We start from the raw sequence: 17,160 nt of genomic DNA, 5'->3' as shown, positions 1-17,160 counted from the left end.
CAGGCATCATATCAAATTATTCATAGTGTCTCAATTATCTTTTGCAATATTACTTATATTTTAGAGATTTAAGAAGCCAAGTCATAAAAAAAATCAGTTGACTGCCAAAGACAGACAAATCATAAATAGCTCGGTCAGATATTAAAACCAAATACATGTCTGATGTTAAATATCATGCTTTTGGCATAAACAAAACTGTTATAGAAGCTCCCTGATCATAAAGATAACATTAACTTTGGATGTTGAGAGTGTAACCCAATCTATATCAAAGCTAGAAACAAAGATAACAAATATAACAGTATGATATTTGTATTGGAGAAGCATTTATAATTTTTAACCATTATCAGTTGAAGCATATGCTAATACAGATTACTTATTTTGCTACCCACAGAGAGCAGCTATGTACCATTGTAAAAGACAAATTTTAAAAATGATTCTATAATGACTAATCAACTGGCTAAATTCTTAAACAGAAAAATAAAAATTAGCATTCCACCTTAAATTTGACCTAGAAATAAAGTATCGTAACACATCACAGTAATACATCAAAGTCCTTCAAATTTTCCTGAAGAAATACTACACTGAACAAAGCACTCGGATTAAGGCAAGCAGTCATTTAAAAATTTGGACAGCATCTCTTTCACAGAAAGTTGTCTTTCTCATCAGGAACTGCTTAAATTCTAGTGTTATCTGTTTCTGAAACAATGAAATGGGCAATTTGATTTAAAGTCTGCCTCACCATAATTTAGAGCAAGAAGAATGTATTTCCCCCTTATTGGTTCACATGTTCCAGTTAGTCTTTGTTGCTGCCGTTGTTTTTGTTTAATAAAGATTTTGGGATGAAGCCTAAAAGGAAATGCTTTCCATTTTAGAAAATGCCTGGAGTTGCTTTGGAGTTTGTGTGATAAGGCACTATATAAATCCAAGTTGCTGTTGTTGTTAATGAGATCCATTCTCACAAAACATCATTGTATAAGCTGCCTTTTTGCGGAGGCTGCCTAAAGGAGGGAGGGAAGTGGAGATGTTACTCCTGCTTTAAAAGGAAATAATCAGTCTGCAGGTGGCTGTATAGTAGGATAAGCAAATAGGACTAAGTGCAGCACACAGTTTTCCACACAAAATAACACCAAACAAGAATGAAGGAGATAAAGATCTTTTGTACAAACAGCGTTCTACAGAGAAGCTTCTGGTTCCTCATTCCTCATGTTTATGCAGAAAAATCATGGTATGCTTAAAATTTGATTTTTCTCCACAGGAACTGTGAAAATGGAGCGGTACATAATTTTAACATTTCTGTCCCTCCAAATCATTGAAACCAATTCTGAGTCTGTGTTAAGATGTTATGGGCCAAAATAAATCCACATTCTAAGATCAGAGTCAATTCTTTCTTATCAAAGGAGTTTGTCCAAGGTTCAGAGTTAATGTATACTTTCTATTCAGTTCTAAGTAGGAAATGAGTTTTTAAGAGGAGGAGGTAGGCTTAGAGCAGTGTTAGTCACAGAAATTCTTTATTTCAGATTTTTTTACATCCCATTATTCAGCTCACTTTTCCTGCATAGTCGAAAAATATGTGGCACTCCCATGAAATTCAAAAAATGTGTTTGCTTCAATCTGATGTTTTACAATGAAATCAGGATAATTTCAACTCAGTCTGATTTTCAGATAAGTACTTTTTTGAAAACCACTGCCAGATACCACAGCTTGCTAAGGGAAAAGTGAGAGGTACTGAAATTTATTTCAAAATGCTCCCTGCATGGGTTTGGGAAAAGGTATTAACAACAACAAAGGTGTTCGCTGTTGTAAGATGTTCAGCTGCTTAGCTCTGGCTTCAGAGAGTCTATTCCCTGTTCTTGTCACCTACTCTAATATCGGGAGGCAGCTGAGTGGCCTTCAGGATAACCATATTGCAGGACAAAAGAAAGGAGATGAGGATGGAAGAGTTCCAATTTCAGCCCAATGAAGCCTGTGAGCTGGTGCCAAAGATAACAGAGTAGCATCAAAGGCTGATGGGACAGCTGCTCTGGCAGGGAACTCCAGAGGCAAAAGAGAGGAGTGAGGGAGAGAGAGAAAAAGAGAAAAGGAATACTGAAATCCATGTATGCTAGTGCCTTACAGGACTCTCAAAGAGAAGAAAAAAAAGAAGAGGAAAACAGAAGTCGGGAGGAACAGGGATGGTAGTAAAGAGAGAAGAGAGAAAAAGGGAAGAAGTAAAAACAAAAGAAATGAGGGGCTGTGGGGAGAAAATATTGTGGGAGAGTGACAGAGAGCAAGGTTGCTAGACTAATTTAAAGAATTCTAAAAAAAAAAAAAAACAGAAAATAAAAGAAACACGGTAGGAAGTTGACCATAAATTTAGTTTCCTTCCCCAGCAATTAAAGACTGACAATCAGCTCTTTTGTCAGAATGTCCATGGGGCCTTCTTAAGTACATCAACTCCCAAGACAATGATTCTAAAACTAAAAGTGAACTCCCTGCTGAAAATGAATCAATTCTAATTTTATTAGGGAATGTATGGGGATGCACAGGGAAGGACAAGGCAGTGAATGAGGGATGTGTGTGTATGTATGTTTGTGTGTGTGTGTGTGTGTGTGCGCATTCCCATGCTTCAAGAAGTTGAATCAAACAAATTATGGAAATAATTAATTATGAAAGATTAGGTTAGCTAAGGGAACGCTCATACTAGGTAGAATAGCTAAACTTCATTTGTAGGTGGTTCTCACCAGGCACAATTTTTGCCCCCCGGAGACTTTTGGCAATGTCTGGAAACATTTTGACTGTCATGACTGGGGAACAGAACTGGTATCTAGAGGGTAGGGGCCAGGAATACTGCTAATCATCCTGCAATGCACAATCATGTGACACGGAGGAGGTTCAGAAACCTTGATCTATAGTTAGAGAGACCTGTGTTCCTATTGGGATTCAGCACGTTGCTAGCTTTGTGACCTTGTACTAGATATTTGAGTTCTTTGTGTATTAGTTTTATTACTGTAAAATAAGAATGACAATATTAACATAGAATTAGTAATTCTAAGAATTAAATGAGATTTCAGTTATTATGAAAATTTGTAGAACTATGAATGACACCAGATTGGTATACAATAGATATTATTTTATTTTTCTTTCCTTCCAGGGTATAATTCGAGAATGGAGTAAAATAAAGCAATAACAAATAATGGATAAAACATACATTGATTTTTTCCTTTTACTCCGTATGGCAAGGTCTATGATTTGAAAATAGTGTCATGATTTTCATAGTACATAAAGATGCCAAAAATTCTTGCCCCAAGAAACCCCCAAATAATAGAAATAAATATCTATGAAAATAAAATAAGAGGGGAAATTTCTTCATCTATACATATATCAATGAATAAAATATAAAATTTTAAATTGCTTCAACATCTAGAATTATCAATTCAGTGGCTTCTCTTATCACAAAAACCTTAGTTTATGTTCCCTTCTATAAGCACAGTTCCTCCTTCTCATGATTTATCACATATGTACTATATTTTTCACTATACTATGACTGTGGAAATAAAGAACACCCAAATGAGAACAAATACAGGCTATTTTATCAGAGCTTGCTAAAGCAAAGGAGCCAGCCAACATCATTTGCATTTGGCAGAGATTCAAGGCAAAATACTACCAATAATAATAAAATATAATAATAATAATAATAAATAATAATAATAAAATAATAAAGTGGAAAGTGTCAGGTATGCCCTGATTAGGGGTTGTAGACATGGGGAAGCTGGAGGCAAGCAAACTAGAAATGGGACATCATATATAATTGACTAGGGAGGTACATTTGGCTTTCTCTGGTTGGTCCTAAATTGGAAGCAGGGTCAAAAATAAGGGAATTTATCAGTTACTGATTAAGTCCTGACTATTTAGGGCCAAAGGCTACAGAGGGTGTGGTTTGGCTTCCTGGGCTGGTTGCTGCAAGTTTTGAGTCAGAGTTTTATTTTAATATATAGTCTGGCTCTTTTCCATTTGTATATTCATTCACTCAAATCCCTTCAAGAAAAATGCCATGCTTGCCTTGTGTTATTTCCAAAGTTGAGCTGAACAAGTTAAAAACAACAATAAATAAAAGAAAGCAAAGAGATGCCCAACTGTGAGTAATGAGCTTGTATGCTAGTTTCTACTTCTTGCTTCTTTACTCACCTTAGAGATTTTCAATAGAATTGATTGGGATTAAAATAGAAGAATAAAGTGAAAGCAGGTCTTCTTATTTCTAAATAAATCACATGGATTCAGAAAAATGCATTAATTTTATTCAAGAAATATTTGTTGAATAGTAAATGTGGACTAGATCATTTACCTTCAGGGGGTTTAAATTTTATCAAAGAACATAGACCCATCAAAGGCAATTATAGATTTCTGCTCCTGGCCATGATGATGTAACAAACTAGATTTATTCTCTTACCTCAAATGAATAAATAAACAAACAAAATTGGTCAAAATATATAAATTATTTAAATTACTGGACAATAGGAATCTCAGCATAATGACCCTTAGAGAAGGGAAACAGATAGGGTAAGTAAGCACTACAATTGTCCCATGTTACTGCCTGAAGGGAGAACTGGGCCACAGAGCATGGAGATAGATCCAAACAGGACCCAGTGATCTCCCTAAGTTGGGGGGACAGAACTTATACAGAGGGATCCCTCAAGTCTTTAGCTGAGTACTGGTCAGCACATGTGTATAAGGAAAGATGGGGGAAGGACCACAAGACAGAGAAAAACAGGTCAAACTATCATCAGAATATACAGTGATTGGGAATAGTTTTTTCTCTTCAATCAGAATGGAAAGATCTCACAATGCAAACAAAATAGCCTAGAGTATTCAGAAAGATCCCCTTAGTAGTTAAAAAAAATACAATATTTAAACAAAAAAACAAATATGTAAAAGAAAAAAAATGGATATATTGAACTTCATCAAAATTTATAATGTTTACTTTTGAATGATGCTATTAAGAAAATGAAAAATCAAGCCACAGACCTATAGAAAATGTTTGCAAAAAACTTCTACAAGGATCTGTATCTAGAATGTATTAGCAATTTTCAAATATAATACTAAAGAGACAAATATCTTCCCTTACCAATAGGAAAACAATTTGCATACTTTCTCAAAGAAGATGTATGGATAGCAAATGAGCACATGGAAAGGTACTCAGCATCATATCTCATTAGGAAAATGCAAATTATATCACAATCATATACCACTACCTATTTAAAAGGCTGAAATTAAAAAGGTTGCTTATCTAAGTGTTTGCAAAAATGTAGAGATTGGAACTCTGACATAGAATGTAAAATGGTACAACTATTTTGGAAAACAGATTGATATTTTCTTTAAAAAAGTCATATATCCATAATATGACCCAACTATTTCACAATCTTATAAGGGAAATGAAAACTATAGGCTCAGCTAAACAAAACAAAAAAAAAAACAATTGGACTGAAAAGATAAAGTAGGTCTAGCTCTTGAGTGCCTGTCATTTCAGTTGTTTATATTGTAGAAAATAACAGTCAAGTGAAAGTCTTTGAGCAACAGAAAGACTAATCAGATTTCTGTTTTAGAAAGGTCATGGTGTTAACAGTGTGGAGCAGTGATATAGGAAGGAGACAAGAAGAATTAGATGTCTTCAAGGAAGCAAGCCTGAACTGAAACGTAAGAGAAGGGAAATAACCTTAGTTATTACATATTTGGTAGGTTGAATTTGTGGGATGAAGAAAAAAAAAGAAGGAAGGTAAAGAGGAGAAAATCTGAATACATGAATCCCTGGAAAACTTATTACCTTCTTTTACACTTTAGAGCTTTAATGGTCTTTTTCCTTCCTTGAAATAATGGGATGGGAAGAGATTAACCAAGGAACACATATGCATATATAGCTCATGGATGCAGACAATAGTGTGGAGAAAACCTGGGGTGCAGCAGGCCCTGGGTGGAGGGGGGCAGAGGAGAGAAAAATGGGGGACAGCTGCGATATTGTCAAAAAATAAATAAATACAAAATTAATGACCTGCATATGTGGATATGATTTCATTGGCCAACATTTTTTTTCATTTACTTCTTTTAAAATTGTAACAAAACACTACTTAGTTATAATCAGTTTTTAACTTGTATTTTTTAACTTCTTCCACTCAAATTGAGGCCATGGTTAGTGACTTTCTCAGCTCTGTATCTCTAGCAAATACTCCCTTGCCCAATGTAAATTTTCATTAAGTATATATTGATTCTTTGACAACCACATAAGGAAGTCAGTTATTCTCAATCTTCAGTGTTCAGTTACTTTTCTTCTTTATGAACAACCTTATTTCTTTGAGTTCTCCTTGGTTTATAAAATTTATGTTTATACTAAGCTTTGGTCACCTCTTTTCTTCTGACAGTATGAGGTATACTTGCCTGTTCAATTTACTAAAATTAACAAGCTTAATTAGTATATTCTCTACTCCAACAATCAGAGAACCTATCACTAGCTTTGTAACAAGATCCATGATGTTTGAAATATTTCTGCACATGGTTAAGTAAGAAAGTGATGAATTTACCTTGGAAAGTAGATAATTTTATGATGTAAAGTCCAAAACCATGAAGAAATAAGAATGACAAAGACTTATAAATTTTAAATTGTGTATAAATTTATTTTAAGAGGTTGATAGGGATTGACTTCATATAGTGACTACTATTAGTGTGGATTTGGTTTAAGATACAGAAAATTTCTAACATAACCAATTAATTGTAAATTCCCTTATCTACATATATTTGGCATGTAATTTTAAAAAAACAAATTTATCTATCATGTCATAATACTGGGCAAATTACTCAGATGATGAAAACAGAAAGTCTTTGCCAACGGTTACCTAGAAATTTCAGGCAAGAGTATTTGGTTAGCCTTCAGTGTCCCAGTTGCTGTTATCTCCGCATGTTTTTTGTTCAGACTCTGTTTTAAAATGGGGAAGAACCAATACATATCTATATCTTTGGCATTACTAACTAGTTCCTCCCTGTACTTTGGATACTCTAACCTTTTATTTGCTATGCCAGATTAATAGCTCTGTTCCAATAACAAACTAAAATGTTCTCCAGGCAACTTCAATATCCTAAGTAAAACAGCCCAAGCAATCTATTTTCTGACACTTGTTTACACTTGCCCATCCACAGTGATGGGAAAAGTGACACAGTATAGATCTGTAAGTGACAGATTCCCAGCTAGGTCTGTTTTCCCAGCCCCAACATCCCTGAGCAACCCATACCAAAGAATTTACTCATGGCATCCTCTACATATAGACACAGACTCATGTTTAAACACATTTTGTTAAAATCAAAATAACACAAATATCCTACAAATCCATACATGAATAGAAAGCCTTTGCAAAATAGAAAGAAATAAAGGGTAACTCTCCAAATCAAACTCCCTGGTGTGTCCAACTTGTCCGAGCTAAATAAGATGTATTCTGTTACCTATAGTCTATTGTCGCTCCATGTGTTAAAATACATCCACAAAACCAAACGATGCCAGGAAAAATATATCAAGTAAAATTCATACAGGAAATAATTAGTGAATTGATAGGAATCAACTAAGCAATTCTGTAACGTGTATATGATAGAAGATTGTAAGAGAGTGATAATAGAGTCAGATGACAATAACTGATTAAACAACTTAATATTTTCAGAATAATTTATCTAGCAATGTTGCACAAATCTCTGAACTAGAAAAGACAAAGCATCTTCATAATCTAATTACTTCAAAATTCTGTCAACATAATTCACCTCGGTTGTTTGCATAGTATTGTCATTGAGGACTTCAGTTGCCATGGTGGCAACATCATTAGAGAAAATATCATACAGAAAGGAAATATTTTGATTGAACATAAATGGTTGTTAATATTTTAGTACAAAAAAGGAAATAGTCTATAAACAATACCAAGACAAAAACTCTTAAGTAATTAATTGTTTGATATTTACAATGGAATAAAACCCATTATACAAACTGCAGTGTCATGTATAATCATATCCGGTATTTTAGCTTATTCCTAAAGTTAATATTCTGAATGTGCAGTGTATTATATATGGTATATACCCATTTAAATATCAATAAATTTTAAATTTATATTTATCCTATTCTCATTAATATTGAGTTTAAGAATATATTTTTGCTATCAATTGTACTTTCATATAATTTAATAGAAGTTGGAAATAAGTTCTTATTTATTGTAATAAAAATATTAAAAGTTGAAGTAGATACATTTCAAAATGAAACAAAATCTGTAAGAAATTTGATCAACATTTTATACTAGTAGATTGAAAGTGTTTTGTTTGAGGTCATTGAAGTCCAATTTAGAGCCAAACCTATTTTATTAGCTAGAGACAAAATTTTGATTAAAACCCCAAGAAGAGGTATAGGGGTAAGAGTGATGTAATGTTGTGATTAAATAATTACTCATAAATCACAAGGTACCAAAAAAGCATACTGTTTAGAAAAACTTATTATATAAGAAATTTCAATAAATTATAGAATGGATTATCATAAACAACTTCAAAAGGAGATTTTTGAAAAACTTCTATCACAAATACTCTGTCCAAAGGAGATAATTAACACTCTGGAGAGCAAAGCTTTTGCTAAACAATATTCTAAGTATTTTATATGCTTTAACTCTTAATTCCTGCAACAATCCTAGGCATTTTTCCCCATCTTATAAGGAGGGAAAGCTCTCTATATTGATCCCCTGGCAATCTGGTTTCAGATTCTGTACAACTACTCTAAATTGCTCCTAGGTTATTCAAGTTTATGAGGTCTAACCTCATATCTTTGGCATTGATTTTATAATACATTTTAAATTTTTCAATGGGCAAAAACTAAAAGCTCTTTTTGGCAATGCAATTCCTGTATAAGACCTCCATATTTCAATATTCCTATGGTGTATAATTTCAGGCATTTTAAAAAGCGTTATTAAGTGATATTACTATAATTCAGTTTGAGGCACAGTGATATTTTTCATAGCATCTCTGGGAGACATCATGTCCTCATTAGAAGGGAAATATTCTGACATCAATTCCTTTAGACAGTTTGGTAGAGAGAGAAATGCTTTTGAATGTGTCCCATAATATAGACAGTCATAGCTGCATTTCAAGTTCAGAGAGAGGAAACAGTTCTACTCCTAAATACAAACAGATATTTTTCAGAACGTTTAAAAATCCATGTTCATTAAAAGTTACAATTTTCAGAAAACCAGAAAAATAATCTGATATAATCCAAACAAAGACCCCTGTCTGTCACATAACCTTGAAATATAATATGGCAACTGTAATTCCACCTAATTAGAAAAGGTGAATCTAATTTTGAATTGCAAATTATCCCTGTTATGAAAGCTCAAAGTAAAGCATCATCAGACTCACAGACTCAGACAGTATGGATTGAGGCACTCTATAATGTAAAGTTTATGATTAATCAGTGAGCCATTCCAAAAGACTCTACTTGGAACCATTCATTGGTTTTAATGCTAGTAGATACAGCTTTCCAATTAAGACTTGTATTATAATATATGAAAATTAGCACTCTACTCCTTTCCAATCTCCTTAAATATCTATTTTCTCATTTGTAAATGGGAATAAAAATACCCACATTTCTATGAAATAACAAGGGATTACACTAGAAAACATAGGAAAATAAGTGGGCACTTATGCATTTTAACTGAATTCAATTAATTTAGGACTGTATGCTTTGGGAGATACAAAATTCTACCAATTTTTATTTTATTAAAAATAAAAGCTTTAATCATTTTCTAGGTTCTACAGAGAATGAGTTAGTGGTTAATCATGTAATTTTGCTCAATAAAAAACAAATGAGAAAAAAATAAGTGTTAAATTTCTAATATATATAAAATGACTAGCTATACCAAATTAATTTTGATTAACAAAATACTGTGTTAAAATATGGATGTAAATAAACTACCAGTGTTCTATTCAAAGTAGCAAGTATGGGACATTTTTGAAAAACAATTCACCATAGCCCTGGCCGGTTTGTCTCAGTGGATAGAGTGTTGGCCTGAAGAAAGAAGAGTCCCGGATTCAGTTCCAGCCAAAGGCACATGACCACATTCATGACCAGGTTACGGGCCTGATCCCAAGTAGGAGGTATGCAGGAGGCAGCCAATCAATTATTCTCTCTCATCATTAATGTCTCTCTCTCTCTCTCTCTCTCTCTGTACATGAATTGTTTCTGTTCATTCTAAATATTTATCAATAAAACATGAATGTATCAAATGGACTCAGCCATTCTTTAAATTTTATAGACTAATGGTACAGCATGATACGTCAAAATAAAAAGCTTCTGCACAGCTAAAGAAACCATCAATAAAACAGCAAGAAAGCCCACTGCATGGGAGAACATATTTGCCAATGTTACCTCCAATAAGGGTTTAATCTCCAACATTTATAGGGAACTCATACAACTTAACAAAAGAAAGATAAACAACCCAATCAAAAAAAAAAATGGGCAATGGACCTAAATAGATCTTTTCAAAAGATGACATACAGAAGGCCAAGAGACATATGAAAACATGCTCAAAGTCACTAATCATCTGAGAGATGCAAATCAAAACAGCAATGAGGTACCATCTCACACCTGTCAGAATGGCTATCATCAACAAATCAATGAAGGACAAGTGCTGGTGAGGATGCGGAGAAAAAGGAACCCTTGGGCATTGCTGGTGGGAATGCAGATTGGTGCAGCCACTGTGGAGAACAGTATGGAGTTTCTTCAAAAAATTAAAAATGGAACTCCCATTTGACCCAGTCATCCCACTTCTAGGAATATATCCCAAGAAACCAGAAATACCAATCAGATAGGATATATGCACCCCTATGTTCATAGCAGCACAATTCACCATAGCTAAGATTTGGAAACACCCTAAGTACCCATCAGCAGATGCGTGGATTAAAAAACTGTGGTACATCTACCGTGTTTCCCCGAAAATAAGACAGTGTCTTATATTAATTTTTGCCCCCAAAGACATGCTAGGTCTTATTTTCAGGGGATGTCTTATTTTTCCATGAAGAAGAATATGGTACACATTTATTGTTAAATGAAAATAAAGGAAATTTATTACCTGTATACGGTATGGTAGTACAGTAGTTGTCAACACAAACCAGACAAACTGTGAATCCTACAGTATCAAGAATTTACTCATTTTTTCAATGACAATCATGTCATCATCTTCTGGAACATCATCATAACAATCCAATTCCTGAATTTCCTGGTGAATTTCTTGTGACTCCATTCCTTTCAGAATCAGTGGACCAAATCTCTCATGTTTAGCAATAGCACTGTCTTTAAATGAGTACTTCTTGTCAAGGTAGCCTGCTCGCAGTGCATTTGCAATGCAACTGTCAGTGATTTTCTCCCATGAATTCTTCACCCAAGTCACAACTTCTTGCAGTTTAGGTTTCACAAAGTTTCCACGCTGATTTCTCTCCATTCTATTTTCAATGTAGTCATTAATTTCCATGCTCAAATTGTCTTTGAATGGCTTGTTTATTGCAATATCAAGAGTCTGGAGATAGGCCGTCATTCCTGTGGGAATCATTATCTGATCTATTTTTCTTTCGTGAAGAAATGTCTTCATGTCTTTAGTGCGGTGAGTGCTGGCTGCATCCCAGACTAGCAGATCTCTTTGGCTCCCTCGCATAACAAGCGGCAGCATTAAATCGACCCACTTTCTTATAACTGCTTGTGTGGCCCAGGCTTTTTCAGTTTCAAGAATAAAAACGCCCAAAACACGTTCAATCTTTTCCTTCTTGCCCTTAGAAATGATTAAAGGTGGGGTTTTAGTGCCATCCAGATGAATTGCCAAAATACAGGAAACACGTGCACTTTCGTAAGCAGTGGAGGGAATGTACACTAAGGAGGCACCCCGCTGTTCAATTGTTGTTTGAGATGATTGGCCCATAAACACTGCAGTTTCATCCATAGCAATCATGTTGGAAAGATTGTATTTAGAGAAGTCAGCATCATCAATAAAGGACTTGAATGCAAGTGCTCGCTTCATAACTTGAGTATCTTCCAACCTAAACAATGTTGTAGATCTTCTTAAAGACAGTTCACTTCGCTGAAGGAAATTATCCAGCCAGTGTTGTGATGCTTGAAGTCTTCAGGGGCTATGTCAAACTGTGGTGCCATTGCAAGGGCAAATTCTTGAATCTGAGCCCTATTCACAATGAAAGCCTTTGCTCTCCTGTCAACAACCCATTCACAGATCAGGTCTTCCAGCTCAGAAAATAATGGTTGCTGACCTGATCCACACTTGCGCTTTTTAGCATTTCCCTTGTCCACTTGTTCAATGAGGCTACCATACTCTGCTCGCCATTTTCGGACCAATCGGATACTCAACATCTTCTCTTTGCAGAAAGCAGTAAGATTTTGGCCCCAAGAGTCTTCCACGATTCCTTTCTTGTACTCCATGGAGTAGCTTTTTCTTTTTGCGCTCATTTCATGGGGTAAGAAAAAAAGGAATTGGGGTATCAAGGTGAGGGGAGGGGGATCACTCAAAATGACACAGGGGGGATCAGAGGGGGGAATCAAAATGGCACAGGAGAATCAGAGGGGGGGATTACCATTTTAGTAACCCCTTTTGATCCTCCTGTGTCATTTTGATTGTCCCCTCTGATCCTCCTGTGTCATTTTGATTGTTCCCTCTGATCCTCCTGTGTCATTTTAAGTGATCCCCCTTCCCCCACTCCTGTGCCACTGAACACCTTCACCAGTATCCCCCCTACCCCTTTATCAGACATTTACCTTCTGGGGCCTGCCTGGGGACTGTCACTGGGCTTGCTGGGGCCTGGATCTGGGCTGGAGCAGGGTCTGCCACTGACTGAGAACCTTCAGTTATCATGAAGGCGGCCGCGAGCATCAGGTAGTGTCACCAGAGACAGACCAGCACTCACCACCTTCGCCGCGTCCCATCCGCTCTAATCCTCCTGTTCTTCTACACGCATCTGTGAAAGTCTCCTCCTCTCTCCCGCCCCACACTCACCGCTCACTCCGACCTCCGCTCCGCCTCCACACAGCAGTGACGTCAGGACTCCGCGTAAAGTCACTGGTTTCTAGACGCCAGTAGGGGCGGCCCTAGCGACCAGTTTACGGTAAATTAATTTTCATTCTGCGACAGAGCCCGGGGGGCCTTATTTTCGGGGGGTGCCTTATATTTCACTCAGAAGGAAACCTGTACGTAGGTCTTATTTTCGGAGGATGTCTTATTTTCGGGGAAACACGGTACACAATGAAATACTACACTGCTGTAAAAAGAAAGGAACTCCTACCATTTGCAACAGCATGGATGGAACTGGAGAGCATATGCTAAGTGAAATAAGTCAGTCAGAGAAAGATAAATATCACATGATCTCACTCATTTGTGGAATATAATGAACAACATAAACTGATGAACAAAAAACGGATTGGAGACAGAGAAGCATCCATGAGACCATCAAACCTCAGAAGGAAGGTAGGGGAGGGTGGGGGTAAGGGGGAGAGATCAACCAAAGGACTTGTATGCATGCATATAAGCCTAACCAATGAACACAGACAACATGGGGGTGAGGACATGGGCAGGGGTTGGGGGTCAGAGGAGGGTAGAGACATATATGTAATACCTTTAATCAACAAAGAAAAATTTTTAAAAGAGTTTAAATAAGACCCAATAGTGAATGGACAAATGGAAATTTCTACAGTGGATCAAAACAAGCAAAATGTAACTTCTAGCATCAACCACCAGGCCAAAAAATAGGTGGAAACATTAAACTTTAGTTAACCTACAAATTTGTTTTACCCCATTAAAAACTGCAATAAATTGGCTTTACATATTTAATTTTTTAAAGATTATATTCTTTTTTTATTGTTTGAAGTATTACAAATAGTAGAACATATGTCTCTTTTTTTTTCCCCATTGACCTCTCCCTGGCCTCCCCTACCCCCCAGTACATGCCTTTACCTGCCCCCCACCAGTGTCTTGTATCCATTGGTTATGATTATATGCATGCATACAAGTCCTTCGGTTGATCTCTTACAGCTCCCCCACACCAACCTCCCCTGCCTTCCCGCTGTAGTTTGACAGTCTGTTCAATGCTTCTTTGCCTCTGTATCTATTTTTCCCCATTTCTTTCCTTTAAAAAATCTTGCCTCTGCAGACTAGAAATAAACATATAATAACAAAAAATGTTTGAATAACAATTTCAATGTCCAACAGTTCTGAGTCCCCGTCTCAATGCCAAACAGTTCCCAACCAATTATTTTAGTATCATAATTATACTGGCAGTCCTTGGGTTACGTCGGACTCGACGTATGTTCTTTCATGGTTACATCACCATCTCCCATTTATTTATAAAAAAAAGTTCCATCATTTCAACATATGTGCTTTATGTTTTCTATTACTTATTACTTATTTACCACAAGTAAAGGTCAGGAGTTGTTATCTTTCTTTTAATTTTTTTTTACTGTTTCACTTCATTATGTACTGCTGTGTATGTGCTCCATGTGAGTGACGTAGGTGCTTATGTAGGTGGATTCCAACTTACGGTGAAAATCAGGTTACATCACCTTAGGAACGGATCTCCGATGTAACCCAAGGACATACTGTATGTAAAAACAATCACTCTTAAGTATTGATAGATTTGGAGTCCAGGACTTTAGAGAAATTGATGCTTGCTTATAATGATAAGTTGCATGTTATTCCCATGCTATTTTACATGACTGGAACATAGGCATCATATCTTTAACAATCTCAATAATTCTACTTCAGTTCTTATTTAGTCACTACCTCGTTTTAATCAACTCTGCTGGAATTACTTGCAGAGCGATTAAAAAGATCTGACAGCTATTTTGAAGAGCCCTTGCCGTTGAGAGCAAGAAATTGGTGGAACTAACTTTCTTGTGAGGGCTGCAACTAAAATTTTACCTAAGGATGATGGGCTTTCTGTATAATCTACTCTTTATCCATTTCTCTCCAAGTACACTACACAGTTTATCCTACCCAAATTGAAAAAAAATGTATTCACAGAAGCAAAGAACATGTGCATTTCTCTACCCCAGGGCTAAGTTATACATTTTAATTATTTTGAAATCCTTGAACAGATCTTTAACTGGAGTGATGTGACTAGATCTTTTTGACATTCCAAATTGACAAGAAAAATAAATGTAGGCTTTGTTTTATCCTTCCATGCACCCATGCTAAGCATAGGAAAGTGAAACAATTAAAAGTATATGGAAAGCAGAAGCACACTCACAAAGATTTTCCATCTCTCTGAAGTCTGCCTTGGTATAGGTGTCCCACATGCAGAGCAGAGGCAGTGCCAAGGTCACAGCAGGAAGGTTTCTTACAAACGGCTTTCAACAAGTATGCACTTTTCTCGTAGCCACAAGAACATTACCAGTCTACAAATGGCAAGTGATGAAATCACAGGATTAGGAGATGTAAAATGGAAATGTTCATGATTCCTTCTCTGCTGAGGCGATGAATCAGCACAGTAAAATATTCATCCCTGAGTTTTAGCTAAGGTTTGGCAGCTATGAAGTCTCCCATTTAAGTTTATACCTACCTAAAATTTCTTTCAAATAGTGGTGGTGATCCCTCAAAGTTAATCTGCAATGTTTAACCAGTTTATCTCTTGTTGTGACAGAAGCAGTCATATCGTTTTGAGAATATAGGCCTCAATGCAACTTTTGAAAACAGCCTCTTAATGAAAATGAAATTAACCAGTAATACCTGACATGATGTAACATGGTTTATCTAAGTATACTCAGAAGATGTAAAGAAAAAACAAGAAGGGATTATGATATTGATTTATATATATATATATATATATATATATATATATATATATATGTATATATATATATAAATTTGCCATACCGAAATACCAAACAACCCCACACTTCCCACTTGGACTGTTTTCAAAGTATTAGATAATAATTGAACAGATAATAAAATTTTATAAAGCTACCTTTATATTTTAGAAAATCCCAAATTGCTAATATAGGCAATGAATGCTAAAGCTTTGCAATAATTCTACAAATATAAGCATATTCATGGGCACCACCAGGAAATTTGAGACAATCATATATAAATTGCAGTTTTTCTTCTCATCATGTCTTATTTCTCAAATCAAATCTCATGAATAATTTGGCAGTCTGATCTAATACAATCCTGATTTCTAATGTTTGGGGCATTAAAGTATGTCTGATGTCTAGCCTGTACTTTACCCAGACTAATAAAACAAGTGTACCTAACCATTTTTAGTCAAATTTTCTTGCTTGAGTTTTAAATAGATTGCATGATGTGGATATTAGAAGCAAAAATTTGGAAAATGCCAAACTATGTTTTCCTTTTGCATTGAAACTTAAAGATCAGATGTATTTGAATTAGATTAAAAAATACTTTATTTTTCTTAGACTTTTGTTCTTGTTTGTAATTTACTTTAAAGAAATTACAAGCAATATGAGAATTGACTAAAGTAGAAATAAATATATACTCATTATATTTATCAGGCTGTAGGTAGAAATCAGAAACCATCCCAGTTGTTTCAACAAATACAATTAAACATAAATAATTGCTAACCAGGGACTGAAGAACTGAAACAGCAAACTGTGGACAATATTGAGGTGACAGGAGGTAGCAACTGCAGGAAGAAGCTCCAGCTCTAGGACTGAAAGAACAAAAGGAAGAGTTTTAACTTCTTAATATTTAGAGGCTTAGGGGAAGTCTCCCCTGTAGTTGAAATTTAGACCTTTGAGAAAGAGTGCTGGTACTGGTGTCTCTGAGATCAGAGATATGTGCTGTGAGTCTGGAATGGAGATCTCTGACAATTAATTGGTATTGATGTCCTCAGGGTGCTGTGGTAATTATTAGTGGGGGAAATAAACTGGAATAAAATGCCACTGTGAACACATGTTGATGGGTGTTACCAACAGGAACAGAAAGCAAGTAGGAAGCACCTAATAGGAGCAAATCCTTCTTCCCGCAGGTGTGTAGTCTCTTTCCTGTGCCCTTCACTGGCACAACTAACAAGAAGACCAGCTGGCAAAGCAGAAATAAGGGTTGCCTGTCTCAGGTCCAGAGTTACAAAGATGATTTTAGAAAGATGAATTTGAAGCTGAGAGAGCATGGAATA

The sequence above is a fragment of the Plecotus auritus genome, assembly GCF_963455305.1.
Source record: "Plecotus auritus genome assembly, chromosome: 2".
NCBI classification, from domain to species: domain Eukaryota; kingdom Metazoa; phylum Chordata; class Mammalia; order Chiroptera; family Vespertilionidae; genus Plecotus; species Plecotus auritus.
The sequence above is the reverse complement of the archived record's forward strand: the minus strand, read 5'-3'. Positions refer to the sequence as shown.